We start from the raw sequence: 25,173 nt of genomic DNA on the forward strand, positions 1-25,173 counted from the left end.
TATTGGGCTGTCTCTATCACTGTAATACAAAGGAGAAAGGCTTTCAGCTGGAGAAAAAGTTCAGAAAAAGTTTAATTCCATTCTGCACTTAAACCATATCTCTATATGATGTAGCTGGATTGATGTATCGCTGCTTCTCTGCACAGGCTTACATGGAACCATCATAGCCAGGTTTTGGGAACATCTTGAAAATAGATCTCAAGTTCTATCTAAGCTGTATTTATTTATTTTAGTTACCTTCAGGGTTGTGCTGGGCATAGCTCTACTGCCGTGAGTCAGGAACATTTTCTCTTTCCCAGTAAGAAAAAAAAATTCATGTGCCCATGCTGATTTTAACGTGGTCAGATGGCTGTGTGATTGCCTTTTTCTTGTATAACTGTCCCTTTACTCATTTTGTTTAGCTGGATGGTATAGAGGGAAAATTCTATGTCCTGTCAAATCAGTCAAGAACTGTCAAATTATGGTGTTGCTTTTGATATTAAATGGAAGACTAGCAACCATTCTGTGTAAGCAGCAATTTCTGCAGGCTAAGAGTACAGACAAACTGCAAGGTACTGATGAGGAATGAAAGGGTAAGGTGTTAGTATATTGTTCTGGAAAATTGAAGAGCTACAACTACAAGCTTGCATCATTTGAAGGCTTCCCTTTGCCAAGCTAGCTGAATTTCCAAACTGAAAGCAATTTGTTTGTGTTGTGTCTTTTAATGAACATGTATTGAATCAGGTCTCAGAAACTCCCTGAAGAACAGATCAAGTGCTCGAATTGTGAAGGGAGCGCAGCTTGGATTCCAGATCTGTGTTTATATGGTTGTGTAAAAGCAGAGTCAAGGACCTAGCAGGCTGAATGGCTTATGGGTATTTCTGTAAAACTGCTGTGGCAGAAGATGGTAACATATTATATGGGATTTAAGACACTAACAGAGAATCTTATTTGCTAAGGGCTACAACTGGTTTTTGAGCATCTTTGAATAATGCATACATACCTGGACCTTAACGATATTATTAATAACATGGTGGAAAAAAAATTCCATATTACAATAGTCATTAACTTAAGTTGAAGGCTGTAAATAACCAACCCTAAGATTATACAGAGGGAGGAAAGGAAAGCAGGTTTAAATTTTGATAAAGAGAGTAAAAAAGTAGAAAAGAGTCAAAAAGTAAAAAAGAGAGTCAAAAAGAAAATGAGATGCGATCCATTGCCTGATTAATTTCTTTTCCATTGAGACATCCTGGTAGGAAAACGAGGCAAATCTGTGTTTCAGACCTAGCTGCTTCGGATGTGTTTTGCCAGTGTCAGAGATAAGGAGAACAGAGGTGGTGTTTACACTATGCTACAGAGAGGGTTGCCAAGCTTGTGGTAGCCTAACCAGGTTAGTTATGTCTTTTCACATAACGTTGTATGACTGCAGCAGTGCAGATCTAGAAGCACAGCTGCTGTGTCAGGACAATGGTGAAACGTAGCCACTGTAGCTTAACAGTGCAGAGCACTGTCAGGCATTGAACCAGCTGTGTGTATCCTGACTACTATCTCACCTAGATAATTAAATGAAAGGCTACAGTCAATGCAAGAGAGATAAGCTGTATAAGCTCATGAGATGGAAGAAATCCTTGCTGAGTGGCATGTGATGTAGTAACAGGTGGATCTTCAGTTAAGCTTCCCTTCTTCCACTTCTTGTCTGAAGGAGGAGGAATGGTAGAAAATGTGGCATAAAAAATGTCTACCTCACTGTCTTCACTCATCTTGTACTGGTGCCTGCTGGAAAGTGTTAATCTAGCTATAGAAAAATACAGTATGCTGACTGTAGCAATGTAAGAGTGGTGAAATATGCTGTGAATAGTGTTAAAACATAACTATGAATGGAAGAGTTGGATGGATTGCTGTTTAGCAATTGCAGGTACCAGTGGAAAGGTACAAAAATGGCATTATCAAAGCTTGAGAAAAGAGAATGGTGTAGGCAAACTCATGGATAGATGTTGGACTCGATCCTTACGGGTCCCTTCCAACTCAGGATATTCTATAATTCTATTCGATGAGTTTGATGGAAAAGAGTCTTTACATGACTAGTTTCATCCTGTGTCTACAGACTTTTTTTGTGGTTTAGTAACTGTCTTGGAAAAACAAACACCCCAATACTGCAGACATCCACTGGGTTGCCTGGCTCCTTCAGCAAGTTATGAGATCTATTGGTGCTGTGATGAGAAGCAAGGATATAGTCTGTGGGAACTGCGGGGAAGTAATTCATATGAAATGCACACATACCATGAAACTGCAAGTCTGTTGGGAAGATTTTAGAAGTTAGTGCTTCTTCCAGAAATATGATACTTGATGAATTTCTAATTTAGTGTTGTTGAGAACCCTTGAGTTGTTCAGCATATTTTACTATGGCACAATCAACAACAGTGTAATAATGCTGGAGAAGCAAGAAGTTTATTCTCCTTTAATTTAAGGAATGTAACATTTTTTTATATAAAGCAGATGAATGTACTTTATTTATTTAGCATTGTACAACTGATGTCATATTCAAAAATTCACATATATAGAGCCAGTTTAGTCTGGCACTTTTTTATACAATTTTCTTTTGAAGATGCATATTACTGTTCATTAAAGAAAGAGATTAGTGGAAAAGGAAAGCACAAATCATGCCAGGCTGGTCAGTCTTGCTTCTGTACTCTAAGCCAGTTGTGCTTAGCATTCTTGTTTCTACCGAAGTAGCATTATACAACCCCCTGCCGCCACCCCCCCCCCCCCCCCCCCTTTTTTTGTTTCTCTCAGAAAAAGGATGTTTTGAGACCAAAGCCAAGGTGCCTTTGAAAAGACAATGCAATTATGTGGTACATCCATACATGCACAGATGCAATTATCCAAACTGTGGCAGGCTGACACAGTAGCATTGGATACAAATGTGCCTCCTAAAATATGACTTTGCCAGAATGCCTTGGCAGCAGGGACAGGTCCATTCAGCATAAATATTTTTCTCCTGCAGATTACAAAATATAGATTTTAGTGAAGCACAAGTAAGTATAAGATGCTTTTTCAGAAGAATATCAGTAGCATCACTGAAAATCCAAGGATTTCTGAATACTGGGCAATAAGCTGCTCTAGGCATTTCTAGCATGAGACAATGAGAACTTGAGCTGCTGCTCAGAAAGAGGCCTTCATCTTGTGAAGCCTGACCCATGTCCACACCAGCTGCTTTGCAGAAACTTTGTTTTGTTGCAGGAATGAGTCTGAAATGTTTTCAGATTTCATTATGAAATGTCTCAGGTTATTCAGAATTTAGTGCTTCAAAGCTGGGTTTTTACAGGAAAATTAGCCTTCTACAAATTAGCTAATAGCAGTTGTCACAAAATGATTTAAAATTATGCTATGCACTCTTAATGTTATGGAATGGTTTCCAGATATGATGGAGTCATATCTGAGTTGGTCAGCAGCTGCAGTTCTAAATTAACACAAAATTGTACTGTGAGATCTTTTGCTGAAATCATTTGTTATGCCTTTTTTTTTTTTTTTTTCTTCCCAGTAGTGGAATGAAAACCACAACCACAACAAAAGTAGCATTTATTTTCTTGTTTATTCTTCCTTATATTGGCTCGCTGGAAGAAAACAGATGGAGACTGTAATAGTGTTCGGAGATGCTTCAGACTAACCCCCTTACAGCATTGAACAAGGTGAGAAGTAGGCAGACATCTGAAAAGCATCGCAGAAGTCAGCAGCAAATGTCAGTTGAGATGTAGACCCCTGTCAGACACTGTCATTCCTGCACTTTCCGAAACACCATGCTCTAAAGGATTTGTTTTATAAATACAGCCAGTCTCCTGCAGTCTGCGATGACTCTTCTGAGATACGATCACCGACTCCCACAGCTGAGTTGAGGCTGCTCTTCGGGAATGCCAGCAGAGGGCAGAAACTTCCAATACATTGGGGATATTTCTTTACTGAATATGTAATGTTATTTTCGACAGGGAGGATTTTAATTGTGCCACAGTCTCTGCTGAGAGGCTCATCCTCCTTTCTTGCTTTGTTGCCTGTAATCCAGGCATCCCAGCCTTTTTTTCACTTTAGTACAAATGTATTACATATTCTGCATCCAGAAATTCCCAAAAACATTCCTTCTTAAAAATAAATAAATAAATATATTCCATGTTAAATAATAATAACAAACAGTGATTTCTACTCTTCTGTCCACAAAAGACAGACAAGAAGACAAGGCTGTGAAATTGTACCACACCAGGGTGTGGCATTTCTGTTGAAGTGTTATCAGTAAGTGCATTGTCAATCAATATTCTGTCACACAGCTTTAAGGGCTTGGACACAATAAGAAGGGAAAGAGAGTATTTAGCTCCTGTACTGCACTTAAGGACTATAAGAAAATACAGAATTTCCTAACCCAACCAAAAGAATGAGATGAGATTGTTATTAACAAACAGATAGAACTCGGAAACAAAAGTTGATTAATTAATCTGGGGTTTTGAATGTGGAAATTTTAACTCCTTTGCCTGTGGAATAAAGTAATAATAACATGTATATATATATAAAGTATTATTTATGAGGGAACAAAAAGTAGCAAGCCATATGACTGTTGTTTCTATAGTATATTATTCATTATTCAGTATCTCTTGTCAATATGAACTACACCACTAATCACAATATTTTCACAAACAAAAAGTCTGCAAAAGCCTTAAGATTGGAGCCCCTGGTTTCTGTTCCTGCTCTGGCTTCTGGTCTGCTGGAAGACTTTGAATGCGTCTTCGCACCTATACCTCAGTTTCCTCATCTCCCAAATATATATGAGATGATTTTAAAGTGCTTTGAGAGCAACAGATGAAAACCAGGACATAGGAATGAAATACAGTTCTCTCTTCCACAAGTACACTAACAGAAGCTGAAAATAACCCACATTGTCAGAAGAGAAAGTAATGTAAAATCATGAGCACAAGCCAAAATTACATACAATGATTTGCCAGAGGTACTATGCCAGAGATTACATCAGACAAGTAATTTGGATGTTACTGTTACCTCTGCCTCTAGAGAGGTGGACTATGAATCTGGTAGTAGGTGGTGATAAGCGTCTAGCCAGCACAATGGACATTAATGTTTTGTGAATGTCTCAGCTGGGATTTAAAAATTCAGTGTTGTTTTTAATTTTGAAAAACCAATTACTCTTTCTACCAGTGTACCCTAACATCTTAGTGAGAGGTGGCTGAGTAAATAATACAAATGAAGCCCATATTAGATTCTGGATCCGCACAAGTTATTGTGAAAATTATTTTCATATATTCCTGTACACGAACATCACAAAAAAGAAAGGAACTTTTTTGACTCCCAAGAAAGTATCTTTTCCAGATTATTCAGTTCCTTCTCATATACTCAGAATCTCAGATTTTTTTCTCCAGCCTCCATGTGAAGAATGACCAGACACATAAAATGCCAGCCACAGCCACCCACATCTTTCCATATTGTCCCAAACAGCAGAGAACAGATACAGTGCATCTAAAATTAGTGCCACATAGAGTATTTGCCCTTAAGAGCAGTAATGGCTGCCTTATGCGTACATACACTACTGCACTAATGAGGCTGTTCATTACTCACATTACCTGATAAATAGTTTTAATTTTTTTTGAATAAAAAGTTTTGTTTCTCCTTCCAAAACAAAACAAAACAAACAAAAAAAAATCCAAACAAACAAACAAAAAAAACACCCCAAACTTCCTGTTTGCAGGCCCATCTTCAACCAAAGTGTTATCTTTTTCATTATCTGTATAGTCCATGCGTGCAGGAACCATGCTGTTAGCAGAACGAGGCTACATGGAAGACTAAAAAAGAGTATCTTTCCCCCCCCCCCCAGTCTCAGCTTTCTTTACTTTCACTGATCCATTCACTCAGCTTGGATTTGTTCAGCAGGCTGTAAGGACCCTAGTCCCAGCCCGTTAGGGGTGTCCCACAGGCCGCACTCCACCTCATAAACATCTGTTCCCCCTTTTGGCATCCCCCACAAGTGTATCCACAACCCCAAGCAGTTTTTAGCAGCACCAGAGTGAGACAGAGTCAGTTCAGGCTGGGCCAGGGCAGTCCCCAGCCAGATCCCTCACAGGGCAGGCAGCAAGCCCACGGCTTGCACCGCATCCTTCTCCAAAAGATATGGTGAGAATTGGTGTGCACACGCTTTACAGGGGGTTCTGTCCTTTTTGTGCTGGTACAGAGAGGTATGTGAGTTGTATTAACACAGAAATATTTTGAATGCTGTATAGAATGCCTGAACATCATGTGGAAAATCCATGGAGAGGAAGGCAGATGTTATTAATGATGAAGGAACTATGTAGCTTGCAAGCAGTCATATATCCACTCAAAACATTTTTTCCTAGTGTTTATTAGGAAGTGCAAAGCAGTGTTTGCCCTCATAGTCATCAGGTGATAAAAAACCCTGTGTGGAAGCACTCAGGCACTACAGCTCTGGCTGTAGGCTGCTCACCAGAAGCTGGGTACAGCTGGCAAAGGCTGAGTGTTGTATGAACTGCAGGTGAAGCAAAGCTTCAAGCATATCAAGGTGGATGGCTCGTGTAGTTGTTGGCCACCAGTTAACAAAATACTTAAGTTCAAAGCAACAGGAGTGGCTAAAATCATCATCAAGAGAGTAGTTGTTGTTTTCAGGCAATAATTAATTCCTTCATGAGTGTCTGATGCCTTTTAAAATACTGTTTGCTTTTTGTTTGTTTGTTTGTTTGTGGGGGGGACAAAAAGAAACAAATGAACAACAACAAAAACAGGAATTGACACTCATGAAATGCTCAGTCTTCATTTCCATTGTGGGATGAATTTTCAAATGAGCATCTTCTCCTTGACTCTCACACTTAGAATCATTGAATCGTTTAAGCTGGAAAAGACCTTCAAGATCAAGTGCAAACATCAGACTTCCAGTTACTAATTTGCCAAAAACATTGGAATTCAGGTAAAGGAATGCTTCTCCTGTTCTTTTGCATTCTAGTTCTGGAGTTTAAATTGATAATTCTGATTCAGAAAGAGATATTAGTTGCATCTACTGTTAGGTACTTCTGCTGCAACAAAATGACTTGGGTAGGTACCTTCAGGAAGAAGGGTTTCTGAAAGCTATAACAAATTTGAGTTACGTTCCATCACTTCACGTGTTAATTTCACCTGTACTATAGTCACAGAATCATAGAATCATTCAGGTTCAAGAGACCTCTAAGATCATCTGGTCCAATCAATAACCCAGCACTGCCAAGGCCACCATTAAACCATGCCCCTAAGCACTACATCTACACAATTTTGAAGACCTCCAGGGATGGTGACTGAACTACTTCCCTGGACAGCCTGTTCCAGTGCTTCACAACCCTTTCATTGAAGAAATTTTTCCTGATATCCAACCTAAAAATTCTCCTGGCACAACTTAAAGCCATTTCCTCTTGTCTTATCAGCTACTGCTTGGGAGAAGAGACTGACCACCACCTTGCTATAGCCTCCTTTAAGGTGAGTGTAAAGCATGATAAGGTCTCCCCTGAGCCTCCTTTTAGTCCATAGGGAACAGATTTAAACAAAGTAGTTACTTTGTGCATGGTTGCATTCTGTGGGTTTCATGCAGAGACTCTGAATGCACCTAAACATGCTACGATTAGGAAAATACTTAATGTTTAGAGGTTCTTTTCTTATAATGATTTTCACTGAGGGTGGCATTTACAGGGTAATTTTGAAGTTCAGCAGGAAAAAAGGGGGAGATTTGATATTAAGTATTTTGTTCCACTTACTCATTGTTAAACTTATTATTCTTTGTCCTATTAATTTTTTTGAGATCTCATTCAAAAACATTTTATGTGAGGCATGATTCTAACTGCTGTGATTATAGGTTGCTTTGGATTGCTGAGCAAAGTGGAACTGTTAACAAGAAAGGTTCTCTTGTGTGGGTGAACTAATGCTGGTGTTTTAGAGCACAGCTTATTCTAATGGAGAAGTGTGAGCAGTGTTAGGGTGCTAGGGGATGATGGTGATACTGAAAACTAGGGTAAAACAGATGACTGAAGTGGGAAAATCAAACGCATGAGATAGAGGGGATTTACTCTTCAAAATGAAGTTAAAAATATGAGCTCCAAACACTGTTGTAAGGCAAGAGGATGAGCTATATAACATTCCTGTTTTACTTTTGAGTAACAAAGAAAAATTATGGTTGTACTATCAGTAATTTAGTGTGTTTTGGTGTGAGAGTATCAACATCATGTAGACAGATCATACAGAACATTATACATCATACAGAAAGTTCTATGTAAAGATGCAAACATACCATGAATTTATGGCCAAAAGGGGGAAGAAAGCTTGAAAGAGATTAATTTTGATTTAAGAGTCAGCCAAAACATGCATGCATGTTAACAAGGTCTTTTATTCTCTTGATTCTTTCTGGTTTAAGGGAACCAAGACTCCACGTGTACTTTACACAAACATAAAAAACAACAACAAAAAAAAAAACAACAAAACAACAACAAAAAAAAACACATATAACTTGGTCAGTCTCCAATACAGTTGAAAATGTCAGACAGGTGACAGAAGCAGTTTACCTGTTCCAATCAGAAAAGATAACATTTTAACCCTGGATTTTAATTTCCTGAATAAACAAGGCTATCATATGTTGCTAACTTTCCCCCTTGTAATAATGCAAAACTGCATGTATTTCATATGCGAAAGGACACTCCACCATTTTGATAAGAAGGTTCTCCAACCATTAAAAATGAGTAGGAAAGGACAATACTTTCTGCTACCTATTGGCTACATAATTTGCTGCTGTTTGGATTACAGTATAAAATGAGATGTTAACCTTAAAAACAAACAAACAAAAAACTTCCCAAGTGATTGTTATGGATGTTGAAAATGTGCTTACCCCAAATTCAGGTCAAGGCAATGTATCTCGTTCTTTTCCTAAGTACGTGATTCTTGAAAATTTGCTTTTCCCTCTTTCACTACCCATCTTCTGCACAGGGTCTCAAAGGCACCCACACTTCTGAGAAAATAGCCTCCAGTGTTGCAAGCTGGGGCCCTAAAAGCAGCACCATATGTGGACTTCTGATCCTTTAAACTTCATTTTATTAAATCACACACTAGAGACTGTAAACTTTAAAAGAAAAAGAACATTAATGTCATCAAACCAAAGGTTTTGACTAAGTTACTCTCTATCCACCGTGGCCTTGGAGGTTGAGGCCTTTTCTTTGCTTCTATTCCCTAATAGTCTGCCTGGATTGTGACTCAGTCTAGGTCCACTGAATCTCCAAGAGCTTCCCCACCTTTCTATCATTTATTTGCTCTTCACATGCCCTGCCCAGCCTGGGCATGCCCAGTGTTTCCTAAGAAAAGTGCAAACTTCCTTTCCTTAAGAAGGTTCTGCCCAACCCAGCTCAAAACAGACAGAGTAAAGTAAAAATAGACTTTTTAATGGAATGCAAAGTAGCTATGCATTAGACTGCAAAGAAATGCATGGTATGTGTACGTTCTTTGTGATGATATAGGTGAATGAAATGCCCCCTGGATGTGTCTCATCTGATTGAACCTAGGGGAAAAAAGTGGGTTTGAATTCTACATCTGTCTGCTCATGCCAGCAGTTGGAATACCTGTAACATCACTGCAAAAATTAAAAATATAATTCTTTCCACTATTAACATCTTCTTTCCTGTCATCCTGAGCAATTACAATTTCTGTGGGGAAGGTGTAAGGAGGAATTAGTGGAAGGAGTGAGTAAGGAAGAAAGGATAATGACTATGATTGGGACATTAGGACCTAAAGAGTTAATTGATTAATGGGAAGGGGTGTGGAAAATGGAAGATAAAGTCCAGGATCACTCTCAAACTGAAAGACAAATACACCTCTACCATTTTCCTCCACAGCCTTCTTCCACTGTCTATATTCTCCATTATTTCCAGGCTTATTTTAATGATAGCAACCTCTACGTTACGCCTCTACAGTTGCCCAATTACCTCTTTTATTTCAAGGATCTAAGAGATGAAGTTCAGCCTCCCTTCAGTTCTTCCCATTATTCTGAAGACATTCAGGTAACTTACAACCAGTTGATCTTACAGGTTTTGAAACAAATTCTAACAATATTGGGTTTACTTCTGTGATTCTTCTTGGCCAGTGACACTAAGTTTAGGCATGTTTACCCACAATATCTTAGAAAAAAAAAAAAAAAAAAAAGGTGTTTCTATTTATATCTGTATACTCTGTAGGTCCTAATCTATAACTAAGTATAGTTTCATGGCCTCTGCTGTCACCCAGTCTGGTCAGACATTCATACTATAACACAGACTAGTTTTAATTAACCCAGGAAAAACAAAAACAAACAAACAAACAAAACCCACTCTATCATATGTCAAGTTTCAATCTGAGCTATGTACTCTACTTAGATTTAAATAATAATAATGGTAATAATGAATCTGTAATCTTCTTACCTGCCATGCTTCTCAGATGCTTAGGCTGATAAGAAGGGAATAGAACCAAAGAAAATTTGCTTATTCAGTTAATTTTCATTTTGGGTGCAGTTTCAAAGAGCATTTCAAGTTAGTGTCCAATTGCTATCACAGTCTTCCTTCCTCTTTTAGTACTTAATTCTTAAACTCTCCAAATGTCTTATACTGCCTCATACTGGAAACAAGGTACCAAGACAGATGGACTTTGTCCTTGGTTTAGTATGCTAGTTCTTACGTTTTTAGCATTCTTACACTTTGCAACTAAACAGTCTTAGGGTCAACCTAGAAATTAGAATAAGGTTTTGGTCCTTAGAGACATGAGGTTTAGGAACAGCATTCTTAGTGGGATTAGAGAAGGGCAAAAGGTAGTCCTAGCTTCAGGATGGAGCTTGTTAAATTTATGAGAAGTATTGAATGATGTGACCATATATGACATGAGGTGCAAGGCTTCCTAATCCTAGGAGCTTTCTGCTTTTCAGTGTTTCCTATACAAAACCAAACCAAAACAACAACGTCTGCTCCTTAAGAGTCCCTTTTGCACCTCTGGAAACCAGGAATAAAGCCATTTAAAGATGATGAGATGAGTGCTGGCAGTGGAGATAGCTACAATCTGTCTTTCTGTTGAGAATAAAGCAAGAAGATGTATTCATGTGATGGTAGATGTCAAGAGTCATGGAAATTACAGATTAAAAATCATTTATGTAGGAAACAGGTTTTATATCTCACAACTTCTATTCTGAAAGAGTGTCATGTTAATGCACCATCATCTAAATGCATCATGGGAGCAAAGGATCTGAGAAAGGCTGCGCACTGACGGTGACCTACATCCTGGGGCATACCAAAGCCACAGGAACGTCAGGCAGGATCTGAAGATTGGCCATTTAACTGTCAGCCACATGATCTGTAGCTGGATGGAGCGAGTACTAAAAAGCCAGTGTTTCCATTAGTATGTAGGAATTCAGACACCTCTGTGTAGAAAAACAAACAAATAAAAAAAAATATTGGTAGCACTGAAGTTTTTATTCAGATTGTAAATTGATAATGAGAAATTCCCATTAACACTACCCACTTCTCTAATTACAGACTGTCAGGAAAAGTTGTTTGTTTTTCCTTTTCTCTGGAGGAATAAAAGAGAAGCACAGATAAGAAACACAGGTTCAAAACACATGCCAAATAAATAGGAACAGAATACATCCATTGGCTGTAAACTGTCATCTCAGGGGCAGGGATTGACTCTGAGCTAAAGTGGGAGTTATAGCCTATGCACCAATGCTGGCCCTTGAAAAACAGGAATATTTTTTTTTAATCTGGGTTGGTCTTTTAACATTGTTTCAGTCTTTAAACTATTTGGGGTGCTTCTGGCCTACTCTCCTTGGCCACACCATCATAAGCCATACTAATTGTGGCCTTCAACTGAGTTTGTTCACATGCTGTCCTCTTCATTTCCCTCATTCTCATGGTTCCCCTTGGAGTGCTGGACAAAGCTACACAGAGAGATTTGGCAGCATGGAAATGTGCTTCTGGCTCTGCCTGCTGAGAAGAGGGAAACTGAAATACTGATGTGATGTGGTGTCAAGTCTGATGTGAAATTGGTGCTGAAAATCTGTTCTCTGTCTGAGAACAGACAGAGATTGTTCCATCGGTGTTGTCAGACACATAAGGAGTGGGAGCAGAGAAAAAAATCTGTTGGGGGTCTCCATGGGAGAACTTGCAAGCCTTTGAACCAATTAGTTTGGATCAGACATTTCTATGTTACTTCTGTTACATCATGTTATCGCTGGCCATGTAGGATCGGGTGGTAGCGGCATGTCTGCTGTGCCCGCTGAGCAAACAGCTGCACTGCATTCTGGTGCCATGTCTTGTGCTCTGAAGGAGCTGTCTGTGCTCCTGTGGTTGAACCAGATGGTTTTCTCAGGGCAGGGGATGTGGTTCAGACAAAGAAAAAAAAAAGAAAAAAAAAAAAAAAAAGAAAAAGAAAAAAAAAAGAGAGAGAGAGAAAAGCTGCAGTAGTTAGCAAAATCCATTATTTAGCAGATCTGCTGGTGTCAGGAGTGATGGCTTACAGTTGTGAAAGGAACAATTTAACATGGGATGATTAGATCACAGGTGAAGTTCTCTGCATCTAATCCCTCAGGCTAGAAGCTGCTCTGTTACTTTGTTAGTAATTCTTTAACCATCACTCATTTATCAATAGCTTGAGAGAGAGGCAGCAACATCTCCTTGCCCTGCCACACACTGCCTTGTCAGACTGAGATAAATGTAAATTATAGCCTGTTCTATGAGGCTAAAACTGCCCTCTAGCACTGCCCCCTAAGCCTTTATTCTCCCTCAAACTGGGATCCTTAAACTACATGAATGGACATGAAATTGCTGAAGTGACAAAGCCATGGTTCCAAACAACCTTTATATTTACCTAACAATCCGAAAATCTCACTTGTTATGTCTGCAGGTGAATGGAGCTCATGGCAGTGTGAAGACAGGATGAGTGTGATTGAGCATGCAATGAATTAGAGGAGTGCAGGAGGCACCACCAATAGCTCTTCAGTTTGATTACTAGCCCCAAGTTCTTTTCATAGCATACAACAGTAACTCCTTACCTTGCTCTAGACTAATCTTTCCTAAAACTGCTTGGTGAGAAAGCAGGGGGCTGGGGATCTGGAGATGGATAGATCTAGATATCGATCGGGGGATATAGAGATGGATGGGCTCTTCTTCGACTTTGTATCTTAGAGAATAAAAGGGCTTCAATACTCCCTATGCTATGCATTTTTTCTTCTAGTTTTATTTTGTAGTGTTTGCATGGTCACAGTTCTGATTCTAGACCATCTCAAAACAATACAGAAAAGTTAAGTCCTACTTGGATACTATCACTTTGTGGGAAACTCAGATTTTTCATTGCCCTGACACTTGTTTAGTTATTGATGAACCATCATTCTGCTCAGTTGGCTTTGGCAGTAATATGCTGGGCCAGCTGTATGAGTTCTGCTATGCTACTGTGCAGCATACGGAAACTGCTGATCTAATTGCTAATAATCAGATCCACCTAAATGCCACCCTGTAGGCATATATTTATTAATTACAAAACCAAGACTTTAATTTATATATCATATGGTAATAAAAGTATGTGGGGAGGCAAACAAAGCCAGAGTGCTGAGGAGGTTTTAAGTGGACACTTAATTTATGTAACTTGATATGCATATACTAAGCAATAATTCATGGCCAAAGCAATAATTCATGACCAAAGGTTCATTGGTCACTGACAAGTTAGATGGAACCAAAGCAAGAAGCTTTCTTCAAGATGTCCTGGAAGTCCACGCCTGAAGCAGAATTCTTTGACGATGATATTATCAGGGTAGTTCTGCTACAGCTACAAAAATAACATCACCAATTGTCATATAAACAGCCATTCTCTAAATAATTTAAACAACAGGAAAAAAAAAAAAAGAAAAAAGAAAAGAAAACAGTAAGAAAATATGTCTGAGGAAAGATTGTTGTGCACCTTTTTCTTCTTTTTTGTTAAATGAAAAAAGAGAGAGAGGAAATGAGGAAAATGCCGTAAAACCCCAAAATAATTGGTGAGGAATTTAATTGTGACTGAAATTATTATCTTTTCCTGTAAGAGAAACATATACATGGAAAAATTTCCATCTGTTTTACCAAGAAATGCTGCAACTTGTCTGTTGAGCTAATTATTGATTCTGAGATAGCTGAGCAAAAAAATATAACAAGCTTTTCTTCTTCATTTCAAAAGATTAATCATCTTTAGGATGTGATTTCCCCCCTTCATGGCATAGGAGGAAGACAGTGATAGTGATTAATATATTGTCATAGGATTTAAATGCTCTTCCAATATATGTTTTCCTCAGAGTTTTTCTGAATGCTGACAATCCACAGATTGCTTGAAATATTAAAATAATGTACGTTTACAATCTGCTAAGTGTAAAACATGAGAAAAAATAGAATATAAACATATTTGTTTGTATAATAAAAATATTGCACCAAATTACAACCAAATTCAGAAAGTCTTTTAGTCACAGTAGGTAAAAGTATTAGTTTTCTTACGTTCACCCAGCAGCAAAATGCTATATATATGATCTCTTTCTCTCTCTTAAAGATCTTTCATCTTGTGTCGCAACACTGTGTATTCTTTTTTAATACTTCACGCTCCTGCTGGTGTTTATATTAATCTTTCCACTGTTATCAACTTTACTGACATTGTTTAAATAGTAGAAGATCAGCGCAGTTAGTGGTAGTGTTCCTTAAAGTCATTGAATTTGCTTGCTTCTCTTTTCTGTTCAGGGTTGTCAGCTGTAATCTAGCAAAGTCTGTAGGTCATTGCTGGAGAGCTTCAGGAGGTAGGGCTCTTCTCACAGACTTGTGTTTTATTTTTGACTGTCAAGAGTTAAGGCTAAGGAACTCTGCAAAAGGAGAAGGGAGTAGAGAAAGGAAAAGAATGGATATTGGGGAGTTGCCTTTTCTGGTAAGAGGGATTAATAAAGTTAAACCTCTTGTAGAGTCTCCCTAGACAAAAGGGATTTACCCACATTATGCCACATGTATTCCACCCCTCCTTTCTTGTGGTAGATATATGGAAACTATTTATAGACAATATAGACAACACTACACTTCAAAAAAACATTGGAATAGGAAGGGAGAGATTTTTGGCAGGTCTAGCAGGCACCTTTCAGCCTACAACAGAGGGGTAATGTTTAGAATTGGAACAAAAAACATTCCTTGTGGGTTGTGCCTGTCTATCACATGGCCATAGAGTAACCTTGTCGTGATTCTTCAGTACCTGTCACTAAGACACGCAGAATTTTTCTGTACTTCAGCAGTGAGAGGTGTAAATTGCTAAGGACTGTGTGGAGACACTGTATTTTGTGGGATTAAACTGCACATATACAGCCAAAATAATCTTGCCCCTTCAAAATTCAATTTAAAAAGTCTTCCATGCATGATACAGAGAAAGTAATTGCTTGAAAATAGTTAATCAGGAGAACATATTTTAATAAAAGTGAGACAAAATACTTGTGGCATTTTTTTCTTCCTCACAACCCGCAGGCAATGTGCAAGTAGTACACAACAGATTATTTTACTACTAGCATACTAAGAATTATTTAAGCAATAGAGTACAACAGTGAATGCTCCATCAAAGTTGGTTTAATTGGTGCTAGAACAGGGATCTTTTAACTATTTTGTAGAGTAGGTTGAAGTTTAATAGAGAGTATATGCTATTGTGACTTCCTTTTCCTTACTATTAAGCTATTACTTTTCTCTCAGAAAGTTCTTGGGGCATGATTTGAGGCTACTGTATTAGGATATTTAGGTGTATTAGTCATAGTAGATCCTCTAAGAATTGAAATAAAAAAGTTAATATTCAGTTACAGAGAGTAGGGAATACCAGAGCTGGTTTGTTCTGTTATTTCTCATTTTGTTCATTTGTTTCTCTGTTGTCTATTTGGTTCCTTTCTTTCCTTCCTAGAAGAAGAAATATAGAAATATCTTTTTTTGTTCTTGCTCCATACAGACTGTAGGTACAGTGAGAAGAAGTGCAGTAATTCTGTCACAGAGTTGAAGACAGAAAGTCTTCAAAGCTGAAAATCTGTTTCAGAGCTTTCCCTAAAAATATAAAAATGCAAACTGCAAATACGGCATATTTCTCAGTGAACTATTAGGCAACTTTAGGCCACTTTTTTTTTTTTTTCTTTAATCAGGAATATGCAGAACTTGGTCTTGATCAGTGTGTCATTGCTAAAGACTCCTTTGAATTCTGCAGAAATACTCCTTTGTATAGACTTGAGCTATTTGATATTATCCAGATTGGTTTGAGCAGCAGAAAATTTGGACCTTACTACAAACAGACCACTGCTCTTCGTGTGGCTATACTAGCAAAAGAATTCTGCATCTTTTATCATGCCAGACATGGAAAAGGAGTAGCAGAGCTGCTGCAGGACTTGGGGTGCCTAGGCAGTTTGTTAGAAGAGGATTACTTTCAAGCTGCTTTTTCTCCCCACAGGCCATTGATTGGGACGGTCCACCCAGCACGTGCTACATGTGCTTTGTGGTCCTCTTACCAGAGAACAACTTGCAGCAGGATGCAGGAGGGAAGGATTGACCTGGAAATGCCATCCCCCTGCTTGGCTGATGTCTTTGTGAGTCCCTCAAGTCTCTTTCCCTTCACCTGTTCTTCAGGACTCTAGATTTACTAAACATTTGCTGAATGCAAGATTAATATCTGTTCTGTCCCTTAAAAGAGCAAAAGATCTGCTTCATGGTTTACCATGCGCACACCCAGGTAACTCTCCTGGAAGCAAAAAAAAATGTAAACTGTCTCCCTGAGCAGGATGAGTGGATATAGGATGTCTACAGCCAGAATAAAAATGTCTCCAGAGCTCACAGTTTCAAAGAAAGCCTGAAGGTGTCTATGACAATTAAGAAATAGTATAACATAGGCATTAATCTGAGTTAACAGTCCTTAAAATTGCGAAGTAATTACTTCACAACTGTGCCTTTTGTGTTTGTTTGTTTGATTTGTTTTCTTAGCATGCAATAAGCAATATGCAAACTTGCTAACATCATTTGAAGGAGACTGTAGATCTTGAAATTTGTAGCGAAAAAAATTATTAATAAACATTAATCATCACTACAAGAGATGACACATTTTACTTGTTCACATAGAATATCATGTGTATGTGTCTATAGAAGTGTTGCAATTCTTTATATGCTTTCTGCCTTTGAAATGACATTAAATGATATGGTAGCATACAGATGATAAGTTATCCAAAATAAAGTAAATGCATACCAACATGCTCAAAACTCTGAGAAAAAAAAAAAAAAAAAAAAAAAAAAAGAAACATCATAGGTAAGTCATAGGTTAATTTGATAGAACATCTTTCCAAACTTTTAATTGCATTTGTAATCTGTTTATACCTTTGGTATAATGTTTACTCAAGCAACTAAGACTGAGGGGCACCTCTAAGCAATAAACAAAAGCAAAATAGTAATGCTGATTTAATAAGTGTGGGAAGTTTTAAGCTTTTTGTTTTGTTTTGTTTTCCTTTTTTGGTCTGCTCCTCACCTCTGTCTAGGAACCCAACAACGATGTGCTGTTTCTGAAGGAATGGTAATAGTGCAGGCTTGATCTGGTACTTAATAAAGAGAAATTAATTTTAAAATTTGCTGGCCTGTGAGATAATTACAGGAACATGTATGTGTCAGTCCGCTAGTCCTGTGCTAACACTTTTTCTGTGGCATCACCAATCTTTACTTTTCCCTCACAGATATATCTCTAATTTTTGATTTTTCAGTGTTATATCAAAATTAGTTCAGTAAAAGATTCCTGCTGGGTCTAGATTGCTTGCACTATGCTCTTGTGATTTGACATAAACAGACATTCAGGACTGAATAGATACCTTGCCAGCACTGCAGGCTTACACTCTGCCTACAACAATTTCAGCAAGGGCTGAATTACTCTTTCTTTAAGCACGCCTGCTTTCTCTTTCATGTGTTACCGACAATCTACTAAGAAAGAAAATTGCAGCCAAAAATCATAGCAATTCAGGTTGCCACAGGACAGAGAGAGCAACCATACAAAACTTTAATTATCACAGTACGTGGAAGAAAAATTTACCCAAATTCCCCTTAAACTGAAGACCAGTGTCTTGTACAACGTTACTTCTGGGCTAATGCTGAAATGAGCTTTGGAAAGTAAATCAATGAATAAAGGCTTAATACACTAGATTTATGTGTGCTGTCAGTTTCTAGGCAATATAATTATTGTCAGTTTTCTGCCTCTAGCTACTCCTTTAGCTTCTGGGAATAATGAGAGAATGCGTTCAGCCATGTGACATTTTTTCCTTTGCAGAACCAACCACTGTTTCCCCCTTGGCGAAATGTGTGTTTTAAACAACTCTTGTACATTCTTGCTTGAGAATTTTGTAAAATACCATGTGACAAAAAATAATAATAATAATAATAATTTGACAATATTGTAGCTGAATCGGCTTTCCATATCACATAGCTGAAAAATCAATGTCAAGCTGGATCCGTGGAAGCACGCTGGCTTAAATAAACTGGAAGTCAAAAGATGCAATGCTTCAGATTCAGAGAAAGCTGCAGAGTGACTGTACAATAGATAAATTAGATTCATGAAGGCAATGCACTGCATAGTCAATCCCTTCTGAAAATTTCTTATTGGAGACTTTCTTGCTTTCTTCTCTTTCTTGCTTGTTGTTCTCTCTTGACCCTGTGAGCCCAGAATGATGCGAGATGCTGCAGTTCAGCTGTCCCCAGCTCAGCCTTACATCAGGCTCAGAGTGGTTTGCTGTAAAGCCTATAGGTCAGCAGTAGTTTAGTGCTTACCCACTTCAGAGAAGTAAGGTGTTTTGCTGGTTGGAAGTTCTGCTATTGATCAGGAGAACAGCCATTTCACAAACAATCTTTTTCATGCTTCTTTTAAGTTAAACTACAGTGGGGATTGGTCTTGTTTTGTAATTCTGTGGTTCTGTGAGAAACGACTGATTAAAGCCATGGCACTGTAATTTGAATGTGCAAAGTCATAGAGGTTAAAGCAGTGCATAGCTTTCTGTACTATGTTTATGTTGTCATCTCTTCCTTACGGGGCCATGAACTTTGCATCAAAATACTCACAGAGGTGTATTTGTAACCAATAATGTGTGTTTGCTTTAGAAATAACATTCTGGCATGCCTGCTATGCTAATTTCCAGTTAGAAGGGAGAAGAGATGCATCTTTTGCAGTCTGGGGTTTACCGATCAAGGGATGTGATCAGTAATGCCCGAGGTCAGACTAACTGATGTTAGCTAATGATCTGCCCATTTCATGGGGATGGAAGGGATAAAATACCTTGTGCAAAACAACAGGAAAATTACTGGTCATCTATAAGAACCTTAGCTGAGAGTTTTCTTTTTACCTAGGTTCCCTTTTGTATGTAAAAAAGATTGATTTGACCCCATACTTCTGCTAAGATGCAACTTTTTTTTTTTTTTTTTTACTTTGGGTTAATTGACATTACAAAGTAAGAATGTGATGAATTATTTTTTTTTTTTAAGAAATGAGAATATCTTAAAAATTTATTTCAAAATTAGTAAGAAAATAGATTATACGTCATTAAGATTTAAAAAAATAATTGTAAATTTATGAAAAATTATAATAATGAAGGGCTAAAACATAGGAATTTGCTCATATTTTCTCCATTGTTTTAATAAGACTTGACTAGAAATTAAAAGTTAGGTCAAAATCAGGCAAAGTATCCCAAAAACTTATTTAATATTTCATGTTATCATTCTATAGAATAAACGTGCACAGAATTATGCAGGTTATATTATTTTAACCATAAAGCTTTTATGTTTTACAGACTAAACAGACAAAGAAGTTGTTTTAATTATGGTATTCCTGTAATGCAGTCACATCCAAATGGTGCAAACACAGCTCCCAAAAGCTCTGACAGCTTAACACATGTCATGCAGAAGTAGTGTGGTGGGGTACCTTGTTTTGCAGAGGTGTTTCATGTGTCAGTGGGTTACAGCGCCAGAGTTTCACCCGGGTCCTTAATTCTATTTCAGGTCTCAAGTGGAAATGGAGAAGGGTTTGACTGAAGACAGCACCTATTTCTGTATATCACAAAGTTATCGGAATCATTAATAGGATTTCTTTTCCTTGGTAAAAGGCTGTGTTAAAGCAGGATTAAAATGTGATATATGGAGTTATTTTAAGATATTTGCGCAGTAGTTTCTAAAGCTGTTATTAGACATAATAGGATTAATAATAAAAGGATAAGCTTCATTTTGTCAGCCACACAAGGTAAAGCTTAGTTTTACATATTTTCATGAGAACTACACAAATGTTTCAAGGGGCTATAATGCACCATTTAGAAGGCTACTGTAATAAGTACTGAGTGTACAGTAGCAAAGCTTAAAAGATAGCTCACCTGTACAGAAATTAGCTGGGGAATTGTGTGGACTTATTTATCTCCATAGGTTGTCTGCATGGGAAGAATGTTTTTAGAAGAAAAGGAAAAATAAGTTTAAAGAACATTAAACATTCAAAATATATTTCTTAATATAAAATATATTGAATATATATATATATTAAAGGAACATAGGAAAACTGAGAATGGGATGCCTTTTGAAGAGTGTTGGTAGTTAACTCCAACATGAAATTTTTCTTGCAGGCATTTTCACATATTGTGCTTATTTACAGCTGCTTTGTCAGGCTTTCAATTAACATACAAATTCAAGTAGATGCTTAAACTACTGTAAAAAAAATCTTATTAAATTTGAACAAATTCAGGCTTATATTTAGGACCTGTTCTCCACAGTGGTACTTCAATAAGGTCTGGAGTATTCTGGTTTGTATGCATTACAAAGGCCATGATTTCATGTTAGAAAATGTTGGCACCAGTACCCGCATAAGATATTTCCATTTTTCATGACTCACTCCTACGCAACATGTGCCTTTGCTACAGATATGGCAAAACAACAATTTGTGGGCCCTATCTAGCTTTAAAGTCTCTTGTTCCATCTCCTTCAGGCTGCACCAGTCTCTGGATGTGGTTCTGCACATGGCCCAGAGAAGGTGGTGGTGATCAAACTGAGATAGCCCACACCCAGTGTGCAGGACAAGGGTATTTTGTATAATTTTTGCAGCTCTTCTTTGTGAAAAAGTTACAACAGGAGTTATAAGAGTTGGAAGAACTGCTTTTCATGGTACATCAGAACAAAGCTACTCAGTGAATTCTTACCACAATCGGCAGAATACTTCTACGCAGTTGTCACCAGCTATGCATTGTTTTTTTGGAGCAGTGGTGGAGATAGTGCTCACCTGTATCTCAAGAGACAAGGGACGTGAAAATACAGGCGCTCTCACTGAAACTGAACATTTCTTTGCAGTTTAGATTCACATTGGAATAGCCTTGTGTTAAATTGCTTCAAATATCTTCAATAGCTAGTGTTTGAGGGTGGCTGCTTGAAGCAAGAGATGACAGAAATGCTATTGGCAAACAAAGGTTGATCAAGGCAGAGAATAAACTGGGCTTTGGTCACAAACAAGCAGTCATCTACACTTTTCTCCTTAATTCCCCCAGCAGCTGAATAATCCTATGATATGACTGTTGACCTTCCTTTTTTCCCCCCTGTCTTTTAACATTTAAAATACTTAAGTGCTGTAACTGTGGGAGAAAACACCTCCAAACTTGACTGTGAGTTGAGATAAAGTAAAATGGGGCTGAGAAATGCGAATTGCCATGTGTCCCAGCAAGCTCCAGCTGGATTGAGTGCACCGATCTGCTGGACGTGCTTCAGGTGCAGCTGGATCACAGCACTGAGGATTTAACTTCTGCCTGCTTTGAACGTGTTATCAGAAATGGTAGAAGATTAAAGTAGCTGAATGGGTCCTTTTGTTCAGATTACGAAACCCACAACAGCAATTTATAGTAAGCCAAAAGCCAGACAAACATTTGGGCTCTTGTCTGATGTAGGTGAAACCTAGACGGGTTTTTATTTCCCACTTTTCCAGTGAAACTATTTCCCATTTCCTATACAGATTTCACTGGGAAAGTGGGAAATACTGAGGTGTATAATATGGAATTAGCTGGGAAGCAGCTGTAAACTTTCAAGCTAATTAAAACAGTAAGTTCTTTAAATATCTGATAATATAGTTTTCAATTAAGTTTTTATGTCACATTAAGTTAGTAAAAAATAACTTGAAAGTTGCAAAATTCATTAAACATTTTTCAGCCTCTTAAATATTTTTGCTATTGCTGTTAACTCAAGAAGATATTGAATAGAAATGCAAGTATTTTAGACTCTGAAAAGAAATTCATAGCCTGATGTAGTTTCTTATAGAATACTATTCTACCATTACTGGTTAAAAAGCTTTATTGTAGTAATGCTCCAGAAGTATTAAGGGGAATCATCTACATCTCGTGTTTGGCAGTCCAAGATGTTGTTATTTGATTATTTGGTTATTACTGATATGGAAGTCTTGTAGATTATGCTGCTCACCTGCAGTGTGATGTTTTTATTTATTTGCTTTCCAGTCGTGTGATGTGATCTAAAAACCAAAGTTCTGTAAAGTGCTAAGAATGCACCCAGAACTTTAACAGTTAGTTTATTGATTAATTTACTTATGTAGCATGAACTATGCTACCACTCATGCAGCTAAGATATTTTTTTACTTACATGATCGCTTTTCTTTATATATTCTTGCCATTGTTATAGCAGGATGCCAGAGTCCATCTGTAACAAACATCACACTCCATGATCTTTGTAAGAAATAGAAGTCTAACAGTGTAATCGCAAAGTCTCACAGCGTTTTCTCTATTCCTGGGCATGAAACAGAGCAGACCATGTTGTTATGTGCTGAATATGATACAGCAGTTTCAATTTAGTTTAGGATGTGCTAAAGGTATTCTTTAATATATTGAGACAAATTGTTTCACCACTTTTTTATTACTAGCTTGTGTTTTATAAATGTTTAATACAGGAGTCTTAAGATTCCTGAATCTGCAATGACATTATCTGGAAGACCTCAAAATACTTAAATTTCAGTCCTGTAAAGATTTGAAATTTGTTTCAGACATCAGTCAGAGTTTTCAGATAAGAATCCATGATACTTTGTGCTACATCTCTGAGAAACTTGTCTTCAATCTTATCCAAAAGTAATTTTTATAGGTTCCCTTTTTATAGGTTCCCCTAGGACAGTTTTATGAATTCAGCTCTCTTCCTGTAGGACTTGTAATTTTACATAGTTACAAAAAAAGTGATTTTGGTAAATATAAATAGCGTATGTATTTTTGAAGATAAAAAATCTAGAAGACTCATAAAGAAGCCAAGAACAATAGGGGAGAAACTCAAAGCTAATGATAATGAGGTGTCAAAGAAATTCTAGTTGTGCTACAGACTCCTTACTAACATGAGATAATTAAATAACTAAGCCTGCCAGAGTTCAAGAAGCATTTGGACAACACTGTCAAACATATGGTCTGATTTTTGGATGGACCTGTGTGGAGCCGGAAGTTGGACCCAATGATCCTTGTGGGTCCTTTCCAACTTGGGATATTCTATGATTCTGTGATTCTATGAAATTTTTAATAATGATGTAGAAGATGTAAAAATAATCAGTAAGAGTTTCTGTTCTGCACTTGGAGGGCCATATGTTTGAATTCCATGAGGATAAGAAAGCACTTCTCTGGGTGTAGATAATCACTACTGGATAAGCATTTTTAGTTTCACATAATTTGTACCAAATGGTCTTTAAAGAGCTATAAAGATATCTGTCATGCTGGTAATTTTTAATAAATGTTGAAATACTAAATAAAATTCAGAAGAGCAGAACTGAGAAAATATAAATATTAAAAAGAAAAAAAAAGGCAAATTGGATGAGGCAACCAAGAGTGGTGTGTTTAGTTGGATGAATGAATAGCATATCTTTCGTTCATTTTTTTTCCATATACATACAGGTTCTGCCATCAGGTAAAGCAATGAAAAATAGTATCTGGAAACAAAAATTTGAAATATTATTAGAAATATATTATTATATTATTAGATTATCTAATATTAGAATAATGGATATTAGAAAATATTAGAAATTATTTTAAATATATGAAGTGATTAAGCTATTGCAAATACAAACATGAAGAGAAGGTGTTCATATTCCATGATGTGAAAACCTCAGATCAAAAACCAAAAACTTTCACGGGAGATATATTTGAGTCAACTACACATCCTGAGTTCCATATTAAAATTTATAAGTAAAATATACCGTGCTTTGCTGAGGTTAAAATAGATAATCTAATGCCCCTCTTATGTTTGATCTTAGCCATCAAGCCCTTCCACACAATCTTCCCTTCCCTTCCCTTTCCTTCCCTTCCCTTCCCTTCCCTTCCCTTCCCTTCCCTTCCCTTCCCTTCCCTTCCCTTCCCTTCCCTTCCCTTCCCTTCCCTTCCCTTCCCTTCCCTTCCCTTCCCTTCCCTTCCCTTCCCTTCCCTTCCCTTCCCTTCCCTTCCCTTCCCTTCCCTTCCCTTCCCTTCCCTTCCCTTCCCTTCCCTTCCCTTCCCTTCCCTTCCCTTCCCTTCCCTTCCCTTCCCTTCCCTTCCCATTTTTTTTTTGTAAAATTACAGTGCACATGTGACAATAACCAAATAAATGTGATATGATGGGGAAAGGGGTTATATTCTTTTGATACATAAGATAGGACCTGAAGAAGGGCTTGTGTGCCCCAAACTCTGTCTGATTTTCTAGCTACATTGAGTTTATAATATACGTATTATTATATTACCATATATTATTATTATATAGTAATATAAGGTAATATAAGCAGTAATATATAATATATTTAATAGCTTTAATTGTTGGGAAATCAATTAGTTCTGAAAATTGTTACCTCTTCTCACGTTCCTTGCTTGCCTTGGATCTTTGAAATACCTTGGCTACACTATTCCTAAGTGTGTGTTCTGTAAGCATTAGAGTTCAAAGAATGAGGAGATAAGATGTACAATATTTTACAATGATCAAATTCTTGTATGAGAAGATTCAACTCAGAAAATTGTTTTGAATGAATTCTAGATGGATATGTCCTTGCCTGTATTTTATTTTATTTTTTTTTAGTTTAGTTTTGGCTTTTCTTTCATAACACAACTGTTTTTCCTGGTTTATAAAATGTCAAGGTCAAAGAGAGGTGAAGCTGAATGGTGCTGGG

At 37.4% G+C, this 25,173-nt stretch overlaps 1 long non-coding RNA gene across 2 annotated transcripts; it reads left to right on the forward strand.

Annotated features, from left to right (window-relative positions):
* The first annotated feature begins 6,587 nt into the window (after positions 1 to 6,587).
* On the forward strand, positions 6,588 to 20,442 carry LOC106014980 (uncharacterized). Of its 2 annotated transcripts, XR_001186714.5 has the most exons (4): positions 6,588 to 6,946; positions 7,434 to 7,485; positions 16,474 to 16,609; positions 20,040 to 20,442. It is a non-coding gene; the product is annotated as an uncharacterized lncRNA (long non-coding RNA). The 2 variants fall into 2 exon arrangements; XR_002399148.4 differs by lacking the exon at positions 20,040 to 20,442 and having other exon boundaries at positions 16,474 to 17,216.
* The last annotated feature ends 4,731 nt before the right edge of the window (positions 20,443 to 25,173 follow it).

The sequence above is a fragment of the Anas platyrhynchos genome, chromosome 4, assembly GCF_047663525.1.
Source record: "Anas platyrhynchos isolate ZD024472 breed Pekin duck chromosome 4, IASCAAS_PekinDuck_T2T, whole genome shotgun sequence".
In the NCBI taxonomy this organism is placed as follows: domain Eukaryota; kingdom Metazoa; phylum Chordata; class Aves; order Anseriformes; family Anatidae; genus Anas; species Anas platyrhynchos.